Consider the following 15640-nt stretch of genomic DNA (forward strand, 5'->3'; position numbering starts at 1 on the left):
TTAGCAGGGGCAACAAGAGATGGCATAGGGCCCTCTCAGTGGATTTCATCATCCATATAAAGACTTGGGTTCCTGTCATTGTCTTCTTCAAAGGAGAAACTCCAGCAGCCATGCTTCTCCCACTAAGAAAACTAGAAAACCATCTTCATACACCACAAGGTCCATAGACTGATTATAGAACCTAAGCATTCCTGGATATTGTTATCTTCCTCTACTTTATCATTGGGACTTTTAGGTTTTTCCATGAGTTCTATAAGTGAAGAGACCTGTTTTTATTTTCTCCCCACTTTATGTTTGAGTTTCTCAGGAGCACAGACTGTCTAGACCAGCAGTGGAGATCATTTTAGAGCTCATGTACCCAAAATACACCTTCAAGCTACCTTTTGGCCCCCCTCATTACCCCAGATAGTGGATGGAGGAAGTGCTCTCATTAGGCTGATGGTTAGAGGGGCACAGCATGTGAACATTTTCCCCAGGTGTGGTGAAGAAGGGGAACAGAGCAGCCCCCTCCAGCTCACTGGTGCACATGTGCCATGTCTTCAAAACACAGCTCTACCTTTTCTATTTATATAATCAACAAAGTGTTGAGCACATAATACTTCTTTTTTTCTTTTTTAAATGTTTTAAATTAAATTCCATTGTTAGATGAATTAATTTCCACATCAATAAAATTATAGATTTTTGAAGGATTAAGATAAATTATTATTATTATTATTATTACTATTATTATTATTTAGGCTTATTTTTATCTAATGGTCAAGAGTGGAAAGATCAAAGAAGATTTACCATAATGACCCTAAAAAATTTTGGCTTGGGAAAGAAGACCCTGGAACTCCGGATACAAGAAGAGGCCATATATTTCATTGAGGCTATTAGAGAAGAAAAAGGTGAGCATATATCAGAGAGAGATATGTCTTTTTCCCAGTTATATTTTTATTTCTTTATTTCCCAATTACATGTGTTAAAACATTTCCACACAAATTTCTCTAAGTTATATAACTGAACACACCTCCCTCCTCCCTTATCTTTGCCCTCCCAGTCCTGGAACTTGATTATATCTGGGATATACATGTATTATCATGTAAGATATGTATACAATTGTATAAACAATCAAAAATCCTTTGCTTTCAGTTGCATTCCTACTCCAAAAGTTCTTTCTCAGCAGTGGATAGAATTCCTTGTCATAAGTCCCTCAGCATTGTTCGGGATCATTGCATTGCCAATAATAGCCAAGTCCTTCAAAGTTGATCATTCTACAATATTGCTATTCCTGTTTATAGTGTTTTCCTGGGTCTGCTTATTTCACTCTGCTTTAGTCCATGAAGGTCTTTCCAGCTATTTCTGAAATCACTGTGTTCATCATTCCTTATATCACAATACTATTCCATCACTATATTATACTCCAATTTGTTCAATCATTCCCCGATTGTTAGGCATCCCTTTAATTTCCAATTCTTTGCTCTGACAAAAAAAAAAAAGTTGTAAATATTTGTATACAAGTAGGTGCCATGTCTGCAGTTTGGGGGCAGCTGGGTAGCTCAGTTGACTAAGAGCTAGGCCTAGAGATGGGAGGTCCTAGGTTCAAATATGGCCTCAGACACTTCCCAGCTGTGTGACCCTGGGCAAGTCACTTAACCCCCATTACCTAACCCTTACCATTCTTCTGCCTTGGAGCCAATATACAGTATTGACTCCAGGACAGAGGGAAAGGGTTTAAAAAAATAAAACAAATACATCTCTGCAATGTACATACCTAGCCATTTTATTACTGGATCAGAGTATGCATTGTTTTATAGACCTTTGGGCATAATTCCAAATTGCCTTCCAGAATGACTGGATCAGTTCACATTCCCCATTTTGCCACATCTCCTCCAACATTCATCATCGTTAATGAATCTATAACTGGGGATGAGGAGAGTAGGAAGAGACAGATCATACTGAGACTAGAGAAAGACAAAATGCCCCAATTTAGAGAAGGTTTTCAGCAACACAGCACATTGATCTAGGAAGAATTAAGGCAGTAAAATTGGAAAGGAATTATGTGAACGTCCATTCTCTTTAATGCCGTTATAGTCATCTATGGGAGCTCACCAACTATTTGATCTCTCATTTCTTAAAATGGCACACATGAAGTTCTACCTTGATTGGTCACTCAAAACTCTGTATAAACACACAAACAAGTACTCATACCCATTCCTCTATACTCTTCTGCTGTGATTTTTAATCTTTTTATTTCTTCTTCCTTTCCACTCAATGATTCATTTCCTGTTCTACATGTCTTCCCTTTTGTTCTTCCCTTTCTACTTTTCTCTTCTACCTTCTTTGCTCTTTTCTTTTTTGGACTATATAGGTACATATTTACATACATATAGTTATATATTCATTCACATAATAAATAGATATATATGTCATGCTATTTTCAATTACTTACTAATTTGTTTTCTTTACTTCTTCTTCTGACTGGAAAATAAAACTCTCATAACAAATACACATACTCAGCAAAATAAATTCTTACATGACCAGAAACATGTGTCTTACTAGCATAAATCGATTACCTTCTAGTTAGGAAGGGAATAACTCACACCATCACAGCCCTCAGCAACTGTGATTGTGATTTTCGTGGAGCAGGTTATTTCATTTTTCCAAGTTATCTTTTCTCACAATGTTGTTGTGGCTATTGTATTTTCTTCTTCATACTTTGCTTCTTCCTTCTCCTTTTCCTCCTTCCCTTCCTCCTCCACTTTGCATTTCTCTGGCTTTTCTGCTATTTCCTCTTATTATCACAGATTTAGAGTAAGAATGAACCTTAAAGAACATCAAGTCCCACCTGCCTTATCCTTGAATAAATGAGTAAACAAAGGAGTAGAGCAATTGAGTCACTTGCTTAAGATCACTTACTGGGTGGGTAAATATTAAGTGCCTACTATATTCAAATTCCTGTACCAAATTATATAAATGTTAAAAAAAGGAAAAAGACTGTGACTGTCCTTGCAAATATCTCAGGGGAAACAACATGCAAATGACCATGTCCAATTAAGATATAGCTGGAAATAACCAACCAAGAGAAGACACTCTAAACAAGATCAACCCTGCCAGTAAATACCTGAGGGAGGTTTAAAATTCAGAACTTCCAAGCTTCAGATCTGGTATTCTACATAATACCTCATATTAGTGCCCTTCCTGTTTTACCTTCTCATAAATCTTCTTTTCATTTCAGTATTTCTAATTATAATATCAGCTCTGTAATGTCTACACTCATGAATGCAAGTTGTCTACAGATCCATATGGTGATGGGTATTTTTTGTGCTCACATATGTGAGTTGAAAGACAGGCACATATTGACTGATAAATATTACACATAGGTGAAAAAATTTTATGAAACTACAGACATGATCTATCAGACACAGAATCCTAGATAGAGATTCTATATCTGACAGACACCTCAGAAGTCTTATGGTCTAGACCTCATTTTGCTGATTAATAAATAGAGGCAAAGAGGGAGAAAGTAACTCATCTAAACTTACACAGGTAACCTAGGTTGAAACAATATAGTCCAAGTAAATCCCAAGCCTTGACAAAAACATTTTAAAATGGGCATGCTCTCTTCTTTTTTCTCAAACTTTTTAAGCAGTCTGTGATTGTTGAAAATAATAACAAAACAGCTATGTGTGGGAGGAAGTGGGTGTGGAGGAAAAATGGTTGAAGAGAAAAAGTTAGAAAGTGATGCAGGGCTCCTCTAACATGCATGAGTGACACAATGAGTGGCCCATTCTTTTTCTATTCCACAGGAAAGCCCTTTAACCCACACTTTCATATCAACAATGCTGTTTCCAACATCATCTGTTCTGTCACTTTTGGGAATCGTTTTGAATACCATGATTCTAAGTTTCAGGAGCTACTGAAGAGCTTGAATCAAGTCTCGGTGCTGCAAACCAGTTGGGAGTGTCAGGTAAATAGACTATCATCCTTACTGAAGAGAGATAAATTGTCTGATGGCTGGTGTCCTCCTTTCACAGGAAAAGAAACAAGCAAGCCTGTGAGAGGCTGGCAAGAGCTGAGACTCTAAGCATAGAAAGGGACTAGCAAAAGAAATGAAGAAAGAAAAGGATGTTTGGAAACAATGATGTGAAAGACCATGCCTGAGGGATCTAAGCATTTCTAGAACACTGTTCAAGTAATGTTTTTCTCACATCCTTTGCTAAATGATCAATTGATTAACATTTATTAAATGCCTAGTCTATGTCAGGGACTGTGTGAGGTGATAGAGATATAATAACAAAGGTGAAGTAGATTCTGACCTTGGGGGATTTACATTCTTCTGCTTATGGTGAAAACATGCTCTCAAGTAAGTGTAAATACAAATAAAAATAAGGGAATCATTTTGGTAGAGTAGGAATTGGAAGCCAGAAGGACCAGGAAAGGCTTCATTTAGAAGCTATCACTTAGGCATAGTTTTGAAGGAAACCAGGGTTTTATCCACAGCACTGCAACAGGAGGAGAATGGAGACAGAAGATAGAGAGAGAGAAAAAGAAAGAACAAAGAGGGAGAGAAGAGATACAAAGACTTCTAGAGAAACAGAATGAGAGAGACAGAAAGAAGAGACAGTGAGAGAGAAAGATATTTTCTAAAGTGCTGATATGAAAGATTTGTAAAAAGTTTTACATATATTTTCTCCAAACTTGGAGTCTTTGCACTTATTCCTCATGACTAGAATTCTTTTCCTTTTCATCTCCACATCTTGGCCAGTGAAAATGGCAGCTAAGTGGCAGCAAATTCTGAAACCACTCTATATTCAAGGTACAAAGACTTCTTTGGTTTATCTTATACAAGAATATTTTTAACCCCAGCTCAAGGTATATTCATAAGCCTCAGATATCCTTTCATACCCTAAAGCTTTATTGTGCCAGATTTCTTCAACTACTTTTGAGGAATGATTTTATCAAAAGTTATTTTTGCAACTTGTAGCCTGAGATGGCCTTGCCCAATCTGAGTCAGACTTGAAAATATGTCCTTTGTGGCTGCTTTCATTAGTGGGTCTAAAATCTCTTATGCCTCTGTCACTAGAGAATATAAAGTATTTGGTAATCTATCTCCCAAAACAAACAGGAATCATATAAACACAATTACAAAACACTTTCCACACTAATAAAACTAGATCTAAACAATTGAAAAAAAACACATTAATTGCTCATGTGTAGGATAAGCTAATGTAATAAAAATGACAGTCCTACTCATATTAATTTACTTATTTGGTGTGATACCTCTCAAATTACCAAAAAATCTTTTTATAGAACTAGAGAAAATAATAAAATTCATTTAGGAGAACAAAATACCAAGTATATTGAGGAAAATAATGAAAAAATATAATAGATTGTGGCGTAGCAGTACCAGATGTTAAACTATACTACAAAGCAGTGATTATCAAATAAGGCAGGTACTGTTAAGATATAGAAGGATAGATCAATAGAAAAGACTAGGAGTAAATGACCTCAGCAATGCTGTGTTTGCTAAAGCCAAAGATCCCAGATTTTAGTGTAAGAATCCACTATTTGACAAAAACTACTGGCTAAATTGGAAACAGCATGGTATAAAATAGGTTTAGATCAATATCTCATACACTCTAGCAAAATAAGTTCAAAATGGGTATAAGACTTAAGCATATAAAATGATATTATAAGTAAATTAGGTGAACATAGAACAATTTACCTGTCAGATCTATAGAGAAGGGAAGAATTTAACACCAAACAAGATTCAGAGAACATTACGAGATGTAAAATGAATAATTTAATTATATTAAATTAAAAAGCTTATATACAAACAAAACTAATGTAACCAAGATTAGAAGGAAAGCAACAAACTGGAAGAATTTTTTATAAAAAGTTTCTCTGATAAAGGTTTAATTTCTCAAATATATGATTACTAAGTCAAATTTGTAAGGAACCAAGTCATTCCTAAAATGGTCATGGGATATGAATAGGCAGTTTTTACATGAAATATATGTCAATAATCCTATTAAAAATGTTCAAGTCCCTGTAGATTAAACAAATGCACATCAATACAACTATGAGGTACCCCCAAAGAACTTTAAAAGAATGCATGCTTTTTGTTCCAGTAATACCACTATTAGGTCTGTATCAGAAAGAGATGAAAAAATGGAGATGGACCTGTTTGCACAAAAATATTTATAGCTGTGGTTTTGTAGTGGCAAAAAAAAATTGGAAAAAAGGAGGTATCCATTGATTTGGGAATGGCTGAACAAATTGTGACAGCCTATGGTGATGAAATACAATTATTTTATAACGGAAAGAACTGCGTGGTTTATATAAGACCTGAAAAGACCTCCCTGCAGAACCTGGAGAACACTGGATATAGTAACTGAAACACTATGGGATTATCAAATATGATTAACTGCTTTTAAAAGTAATGCAATGTTCCAAGACAATGCATAGGATCTTATAAGAAAGAATGCTATCCACATTCATTGAAAGGATTGTTTGATTTGAAATCTAAAAGAAAACATATGATTTACCATTGGTTTCTTTTGGTATATGATTTGGGGTTTTGATTTTATAAGATTACTCTCTTAAATTAATGAATTGTATAAAAATAGATCTTGCGTGATAGATTTCAGTGATAATACATGTATAGTGGAGTTGCTTGTCAACTCTGGGAGGGGCGAAGGAAAAGGGTTGTTAGTCAATATAAATCATGTAACATTGGAAAAATTATGAGTAAATTTGTAACTTGAATAAAAAAAAGAATCAATTCAAATTTCACCTTCAAATGCAAGATGCATTTCCCAATATCTCTAGTACTTTTTGCCTTCCCCTCTGAAATTCCATTTCAAGTATCCTACATATATCTCACAAGAATCTAGTTATTAACCTGTTGGATTTGCAATTAGAATATGAGCTCATTCCCATCACTATCATTTTGGACAAATCTTATACTGAGACTGGTATTTTTCCCTTCCTTAGCATTTTGCCCAGTGCCTGGCACATAGTCGATGTTACACATACTAAATGATTAATAAATATTTGTAAACTAGCTGATTACTCAACATGCTCACAAAAACCCATTCAGCTACTTGTTCTTATTATCTCCATTTGAAAGAAAAGCAAACAAAGGGAGGAATAAAGCAATGATTTTTCTCACAGTAAATGTGTCTTAAGAGAAATTCTAACTCACATCTTCCTGAATTTTACTCCAGCACACCATCCATTCTGCCTCCCAGTTGATCAGTGAGTAATCCTTTTCAATTAGGTGCATCAATACATGGCCAAGGGGTCTGGTATATGAAAAGCATAATTGGATAAATGCCAAGCTGAAGGTTATGAGTCCAATACTATGGGATATGCAGCAGCAGTTAAAAGGAGGATGAGTTTGGAAGGTTAAATTTGATGGATGACACACTAAAAAAGTAAAATCCCAAGCCAGACTTAGAATAAGAAATTTGAAGGCATAACACAGCTCAAAAGGAAAGGGCACTCATTTCTCCTTTTTCTCTTTTCTTTTATATTTTTTAGTTCTTCAATATCTTTCCTAGGATAATGAAATGCTTGCCAGGAGCTCATAAAAAACTCTTTAGAGAATTCCAGAAACTAGAGTCTTTTGTGGCCCATATGATCAAACAACACAAGGAAGATCAAAACTCTGAGGAAGCCCAGGACTTCATTGATGCTTACCTGAAGGAGCTGTCCAAGGTAATGGAGACAACACAAGAAAACATGCACAATGTGCTGGAAAAAAAAATCAAGGCCTTAAATGGGGAGGGACAAATAGGTTAATATGTTCAAAATTTACATCTGCCTCATAACTTGAGCATCTTTCCTCCTAGAAAACCTGAGGATGTCCTGAATAGAAATAAAATTTCAATTTTATATAAGTTAAGTGGAGTGTATGTATGGTGGTGGGGTTGTTTGGAATTGTATGTAGGTTGTGGTGGTTCTAGAAAATCCAGTTTTTATTTGGATATCGAAAAGATTCTAGAGCTCATTTAATTCAGCCCTCTGCCTTTATAGATGAATAAACTGAAGAACAAAGTAATTAATCAAATGACCCAGCCCACAAAGCTAATAGGAATCTGAGGTGGGATTTGAACCCAGCTCTTTCTGTTTCCTAAGTAGTACCCTACTCCGATTGAGATTAACTATTGGCCCTGATATTTCAACCCTACTAATTCATCTCTCTGCATATTACTTTACTCATCTATAAAATCCTGTGTGCCCTCAATTCCATAGAGATATTGCGTATATATTCTTTTTTTCCAATTTAAACATTATTTTTATTTGGTTATTTTCAAACAATATTCCTTGGAAACAAAGATCCTTTTCTTATCTTCCCCTCCTCCCACCTCCCCTCCCCTAGCCAATGCATGATTCCACTGGGTATCACATGTGTCCTTGCTTCAAACCCATTTCCATGTTGTTGGTATTTGTATTAGGGTGTTCATTTAGAGTCTCTCCTCATTCCTGTACCTTCCACCCCTGTAGTCAAGCAGTTGCTTTTCTTCAGTGTTTTTACTCCCACCTTTTGTCCTTTGCTTGTGGATAGTGTTTTAATCTCCTGGATCCCTGCAGAATGTTCAGGGATGTTGTATTGACACTAATGGAGAAGTCCATTACGTTCTCTTGTACCACAGTGTGTCAGTCTCTGTGTACAATGTTTTCCTGGTTCTGGTACTCTTGCTCTGCATCACTTCCTGGAGGTTGCTCCAGTCACCATGGAATTCCTCCACTTTATTATTCCTTTTAGCACAATAGTATTTTATCACCAACATATACCACAATTTGTTCAGTCATTCTCCAATTGAAGGGCATCCCCTTGTTTTCCAATTTTTGGCCACCAGAAAGAGAGCAGCTATGAATATTCTTGTACAAGTCTTTTTCTTTATTATCTCTTTGGGGTAAAGACCTAGCAGTGCTATGGCTGGATCATAGGGCAGACATTCTTTTATCGCCCTTTGGGCATAGTTCCAAATTGCCCTCCAGAATAGTTGGATCAATTCACAACTCCACCAGCAATGAATTAATGTCCCGACTTTTCCATATCCCCTCCAGCATTCATTACTTTCTTTTGCTGTCATATTAACCAATCTGCTAGTTGTGAGATGATACCTCAGAGTTGTTTTGATTTGCATCTCTCTGATTATAAGAGATTTAGAACACTTTTTATGTACTTATTAATAGTATTGATTTCTTTGGCTGAAAACTGCCTGTTCATGTCCCTTGCCCACTTATCAATTGGAGAATGACTTGATTTTTTGTACAATTGATTTAGCTCTTTATAAATTTGAGTAATTAGACCTTTGTCAGAGGATTTTGTTATGAAAATTGTTTCCCAATTTGTTACTTCCCTTCTCAATTTGGTTGCATTGGTTTTGCTTGTACAAAACTTTATAATCTCATGTAATCACAATTGTTTATTTTAAATTTTTTGGCTCTTTCTATGTCTTCCTTGGTTTTAAAGTCTTTCCCTTTCCACAGGTCTGACATGTATATTAGACTGTGATTACCTAATTTACTTATAGTTTCCTTCTTTATGTTCAAGTCATTCACCCATTCTGAGTTTATATTGGTGTAGGGTGTAAGGTGTTGATCCAAACCTAATTTCTCCCACACTGTCTCCCATTTTTCCCCGCAGTTTTTATCAAATATTGCATTTTTGTCCCAAAAGCTGGGGTCCTTGGGTTTAATCAAAGACAGTCTTGCTGATGTCACTGACCCCAAGTCTATTCCACTGATCCTCCTTTCTGTCTCTTAGCCAGTACCAAACTCTTTTGATGACCACTGCTTTATAAGAGAGTTTGAGATCTGGGACTGCAAGGCCACCTTCCTTTGCATTTTTTTCCATGATTCCCCTATATATCCTTGATCTTTTGTTCTTCCAAATGAACTTTCTTACGGTTTTTTCTATTGTGTATATATTCTTTGTAAACACTAAAATACCATAAAATAAATTATTGATTATACAGGCTATCAAAATATAATACCTCTGAGAATTTGTGTAGAGATGGAACCAGTATCTGCTGTTAAATTTATGGGACAAATATTCTTTTCACCATCGTATTGGACATTATTAATGTCAAAGTCCCCAAATGTCTAAGAGCTGAATGTTTCCTTAAGCATTTATATATCCACTCTGAAATATTCAGTAGACCACACATGAATTGTGTTCCATTTTGGGACCGGAGAAGATTGAAAGAAGGGAAGCCAGCATGATGGGGGCCTTTCCAATCACGTCCTATGAGGTTTGTGTTAAAGCAAAAGGATATGTTTAGTCTAGATAATAGAAGTCTTCAAGAAACATAGTAGCTATTTTTTCACAACTCAAATCAGTGAGGAGGAAAGATTAGCTGTCTCTTCCTCTTCACAAAAGGCAGAATAAGGTGGAAGAATATTATGAGGCAAAGTTCATTTGGCAATAATGGAGGAATAACTCTAAGTGGAATTATTTGACACAAAATGTCATGGATTGAAGTCAGGTGAGCAGATGTTGGTACATTTTAGAAGGATTTAACTTCAAGTATCACTTGGATTTGAATCAGAGGTATTAAATATATGGTCAGTGTGTTTGTTGCAAGTGTGTATCATTTGAAATGGAACTTAGGTTGCAGAATGGATAAAGCTCTGGACTTCATCATCTTCCTGAGTTCAAATTTGCCCTCAGACTCTTACTAGCTGTTCATTGAACATTTGATAGAATTCACTAAGGAATCCATCACTCCCTGGGGATTTTTTCTTAGGGAGTTCTTTGATGGCCTGTTTCAATTTCTTTTTCTGATATGGGATTATTTAAGAATTCTATTCCTTCTTCTGTTAATCTAGGCAATCTATATTTTTGTAAATATTCATTTATATCACCCAGATTGGCATATATTTATTACCATACAATTGGGGAAAATAGTTTTTAATGATTGCTTTAATTTCCTCTTCATTGGAGGTGAGGTTCCCATTTTCATATATGATACTGTTAATTTGGTTTTCTTCTTTCCTTTCTTAAATTAGATTGACCAGTATTTTGTCTATTTAGTTTGTTTTTTTCAAAATACCAGTTTCAAGTCTTATTCATTAGTTCAATGGTTCTGTCACTTTTGATTTTTATTAAATTCTCCCTTAATTTTTAGGATCACTAATTTGGTTTTCTCCTGGGGGTTTTAAAGATTGTTTCCCAATTTGTTACTTCCATTCTGATTTTAGTTATATTGGTTTTGTTTCTACAAAAAACTTTTTAATTTCACATAGTCAAAATTATTGATTTTACATTTTGCTTGATTTAAAAATTTTTCCCTTCCCAAAGGTCTGACATGTATACTATTTTGTATTCAGCTAATTTACTTATACTTTCCTTCTTTATGTTCAAGTCATTCACCCATTCTGAGTTTATCTTGGTGTGGGGTGTAAGGTAATGATTCAAAACTAATCTCTCCCACACTGTCTTTCATTTTTCCCCGCAGTTTTTATCAAATATTAGATATTTGTCCCAAAAGTTGGGGTCAGTCCTTGGGTTTATCAGAGACAGTCTTGCTGACATCACTCACCCCAAGTCTATTCCACTGATCCTCCTTTCTGACTCTTAGCCAATACCAAATTGTTTTGATGACCACTGCTTTATAGTATAGTTTGAGATCTGGGACTGCAAGTCCTCCTTCCTTTGCATTTTTTTTCATGATTTCCCTGTATATCCTTGATCTTTTGTTATTCCAAATGAACTTTGTTATGCATTTTCTAATTCAGTAAAGAATTTTTTTGGTAGTTCAATAGGTATGACACTAAATAAGTAAACTAATTTGGGTAGAATTGTCATTTTTAATTTGTTTGCTCGTCCTACCCATGAGCAATCAATGTTTTTCCAATTGTTTAGATCTAGTTTTAACTGTGTGTAAAGTGTTTTGTACTTGTGTTCATATAATTCCTATGTTTGTCTCGACAGATACATTCCTAAGTATTTTATATTGTCTAGGGTGATCTTAAATGGTATTATTTTTTAATTCTTGCTGCTGAAATTCATTAGAGATATATAAAAATGTTGATGACTTATGCAGGTTTATTTTGTATTCTGCAACTTTGCTAAAATTGTTGATTATATCAACTAGCTTTTTGATTGATTCTCTAGGATTCTTTAAGTAAACCATCATATCATTTGCAAAGAGTGATAGCTTGGTCTCCTCGTTGCCAATTTTAATACCTTCAATTTCTTTTTCTTCTCTAATTGCTGCTGATAGTGTTTCTAGTTCAATGTTAAATAATAGGGGTGATAATGGGCATTATTGTTTTACTCCTGATCTTATTGGAAAGGCTTATAGTTTATCCCTATTGCAGATGATGTTTGCTGATGGTTTTATATATATATATATATATATATATATATACATATATGTATATATATATATATATACATATAAATACTGTTTATTATTTTTAGGACAAGCCCTTCTATTCCTATACTTTCTAGTGTTTTCAGTAGGAATGGGTGTTGTATTTTATCAAAGGCTTTTCCTGCATCTATTGAGATAATCATGTGATGTTTGTTGGTTTGCTTGTTAATATGGTCAATTATGTGGATGGTTTTCCTAAAACTGAACCATCCTTCAAGAGGTTCAGGCTCCCATTAGAGGAAGGTTCATGGCTCCCACTAGTATAGTTTTTCTACCTATTTCATCCTTTAGCTCTTCAAGTTTCTCCTTTAGAAATTTGCATGCTATGCCATTTGGTACGTACATGTTGAGTACAGATATTTCCCCATTGTTTATGCTGCCTTTATCAGGTTGTAATTACCTTCCCTACCTCTTTTAACTAGATTTATTTTATTTTGCCTTTGTCCGATATCATGATTGCAACTCCTACCTTCTCTTTAATAGTTGATGCTCAATAGATTTGGCTCCATCCTCTTACTTTCACCCTATTTTTATCTACCTTCCTCATGTGTGTTTCTTGTAGACAGCATATGGTAGGGTTTTGGATTTTAATCCACTCTGTTATTCGCTTGCATTTCATGGGTGAGTTCATTCCATTCACATTCAGAGTTATGATTACTAGCTGTGTATTTCCCAGCATTTTGATTTCTACTCCTGGTCCTGCCTTTTCTTCTTTCCCGATTTCCTTCTACACCAATGTTTGTTTTTAATCAGTCCCCCTAGTTCCCACCCTTATTTTACTTCCCTTTCTGACCCTCTCCCTTCTTATTGACCCCTCCTTATTTTACCTGTACTCTTCTTAAAATTACCCCTCCCCCCTCCCTCCTTTGTACTGCTTCCCTCCCCGCCAGTCCATTTCTTACCCTTCTATTCCCCTATAGGGCACAAATCTATTCTGTGCCCCAATGGATTGAAAGCATTTAAGAGCTGAGTATTTCTTATCTTCAACCTCTTTACACTTCCAGTGTATTGATGTTCTCCTCCCTCCCATCACAAGCTTCTTTGTGACATCTAAATTTACCCCCATTTGTTTCTTTTCTCATTTCTTTTAGTATTAACCTCTTTTTTAGCTCTAGTTATATATATGTATATATATATACATAACTATAGTTATGTGTATATATATATATACATAAACATGTGTATGTATTTATACATACATATATCTATATACCTATTTATGTCTTGTCCTTTCATCCTATACCATTTGTCACTGTTCCCTCTAAGTGTGATACTTTTAGCTGCCCAGGTAATAATAACAGTTTTTAAGAGTTACCAAGGACCTCTTTTCTTATAGGGATACATGTCATTTTAACTTATTGAGTCTCTTAAAATTTTTTTTTCTGTTGTTTTGTTTTGTTTTTCTTTTTTCCCTCTTTTTAATTACCTTTTGATGATTCTCTTCAGTTCTGTGCTTTAACATCAAATTTTCTGTTCAGGTCTGGTCTTTTATTACGAATTCTTTTAATTCTATTGTGTTGAATGACCATACTTTCCCCTGTAAGAATATAGTCAGTTTTGCTGGGTACTTGATTCTTGGTTTTAGACCTAGTTCCCTTGCTTTCCAAAATATCATATTCTATGCCTTTCAGTCCTTGAGTGTAGATACAGCCAGCTCTTGTGTTATCCTCACCGTGGTTCCATGGTATCTGAATGACTTTTTCTTGGCAGCTTGTAATATATATATATTTTTTGGTCTGACAGTTCTTGAGTTTGGCTATAACATTCCTGGGGGTTGTCAGGTGGGGATTAGTAGAGGAGGTGATCTGTTGATTCTTTCAATCTCCACTTTTCCCTCTACTTCTTGGATATCAGAGCAGCTTTCTTAAATAATTTCCTGTAGTATAATATCCAGGCTTTTTCTTTCACCATGGTCTTCTGGTAGACGAATGATTCTTAAATTGTCTCACTTTGAATGATTTTCTAAATCCTTTGTTTTGTGAACGAGATGCTTCATATTTTCCTCAATTTTTTCATTCTTTTGGTTTTGATTTATATTATCCTTCTGCCTTGTGAGGTCACATAATTCCAGTTGTTTTATTCTTGTTCTTAAAGACTGGATTTAATCCATGGCTTTTTGGTCATCCTTGTCCTTTTGGTCTGATTTTCTTTGGAGGTGATCTTTCATCCTCTTTACCTCATCGATCATCTCCTTTTTCTCATCTTTCATCTTCTTCACCTCATCTTTGGCTTATTATCCAGCTGTTTGATTTTGGCTTTCAAGACACTATTTTCTGTTTAAAGATGCCTTATCTTAGTTTTTAAAATTTTTCCCAATTGTCTTCAGCCTTTCTTAATTGTGTTTTGAATTGCATTTTGAGTTCTTCCAAAGCCTGCATCCAATTTGCTGGGATTTCTGATTTTTCCTTTGCTAATCCTTTCCCCTCTGTTTTGTTCACTCATTGCTCATTATCTGTGCAGAAGCTGTCTATTGTAATTTCTTCTTTTTCTATTGTTTCCTCCAGTTTACCCCTCCTTTGCTCCCCATATTTGTCTGTGCTCTTGCTCCTCTGATTATTTTTTTGCTTTTGGGGCTTTCTGTTAGTCTTCCCTCTTGAAGCTTTTTCAGATTTCTCTGTGCAGCCTCTTGGGGAGGAATGTTGGCTTCCCTGTCCTCTGGAGGCTTTTGTTTAGATTAAGTTCAGTTGGGTTTGGCTGTATGTGCTCTCAGGCCAAAAACTCCTGGAAGGCTGGAGCTAAATGGAAGCTCTCAGTTGCCAGGGCTTTCTCCAGTTCTCTCCAGCTGCTTCCCTGCCACCTGAGTTCCACACTCTGAGCCTGGCACAGCCCTGCCTGCAAGGAACACCCTCTAGACCAGTATCTTTGCCCACCCAGAGGTTCCTGTCCTTGAGGGAGTCCCAGCTCTCTGGGGGCAAGGGGTCCTGACTTCCCTGAGCTCTGAGGGCTCCTGAAGGGATTAAGTTCAACTGGGTTGGTCTGGATGTGCTCCGAGGCAAAAACCTCCTGTAAGACTGGAGCTAAATGGAAGGACCCAGCTGCTGGAGCTTCCAGCTCTTCAATCTCTCTCTGGCTACTTCCCTGCTGCCTGTGTTGGACACTCTGAGCCTAGCACAATCCTACTCACAAGGTACACCCTCCAGACCAGCACCATTGCTTGCCCAGAGGTTCCCTCTGCTTCTGGGGGCTCAGAGCTCTGGGTTGGGTGGAAGGGTTCCTCGGACCTTCCTTCTGCCTTTCCCTTAGGACCAATGGTTCTCAGATTC

The 15640-nt window shown here is 36.0% G+C and overlaps 1 pseudogene; it reads left to right on the forward strand.

The window, feature by feature from the left end:
• The window catches only part of LOC100031955 (cytochrome P450 2J4-like), a 69996-nt pseudogene that overhangs the window by 43913 nt on the left and 10443 nt on the right, over window positions 1-15640 (forward strand).

Source organism: Monodelphis domestica, chromosome 2 (genome assembly GCF_027887165.1).
Source record: "Monodelphis domestica isolate mMonDom1 chromosome 2, mMonDom1.pri, whole genome shotgun sequence".
In the NCBI taxonomy this organism is placed as follows: Eukaryota; Metazoa; Chordata; class Mammalia; order Didelphimorphia; family Didelphidae; genus Monodelphis; species Monodelphis domestica.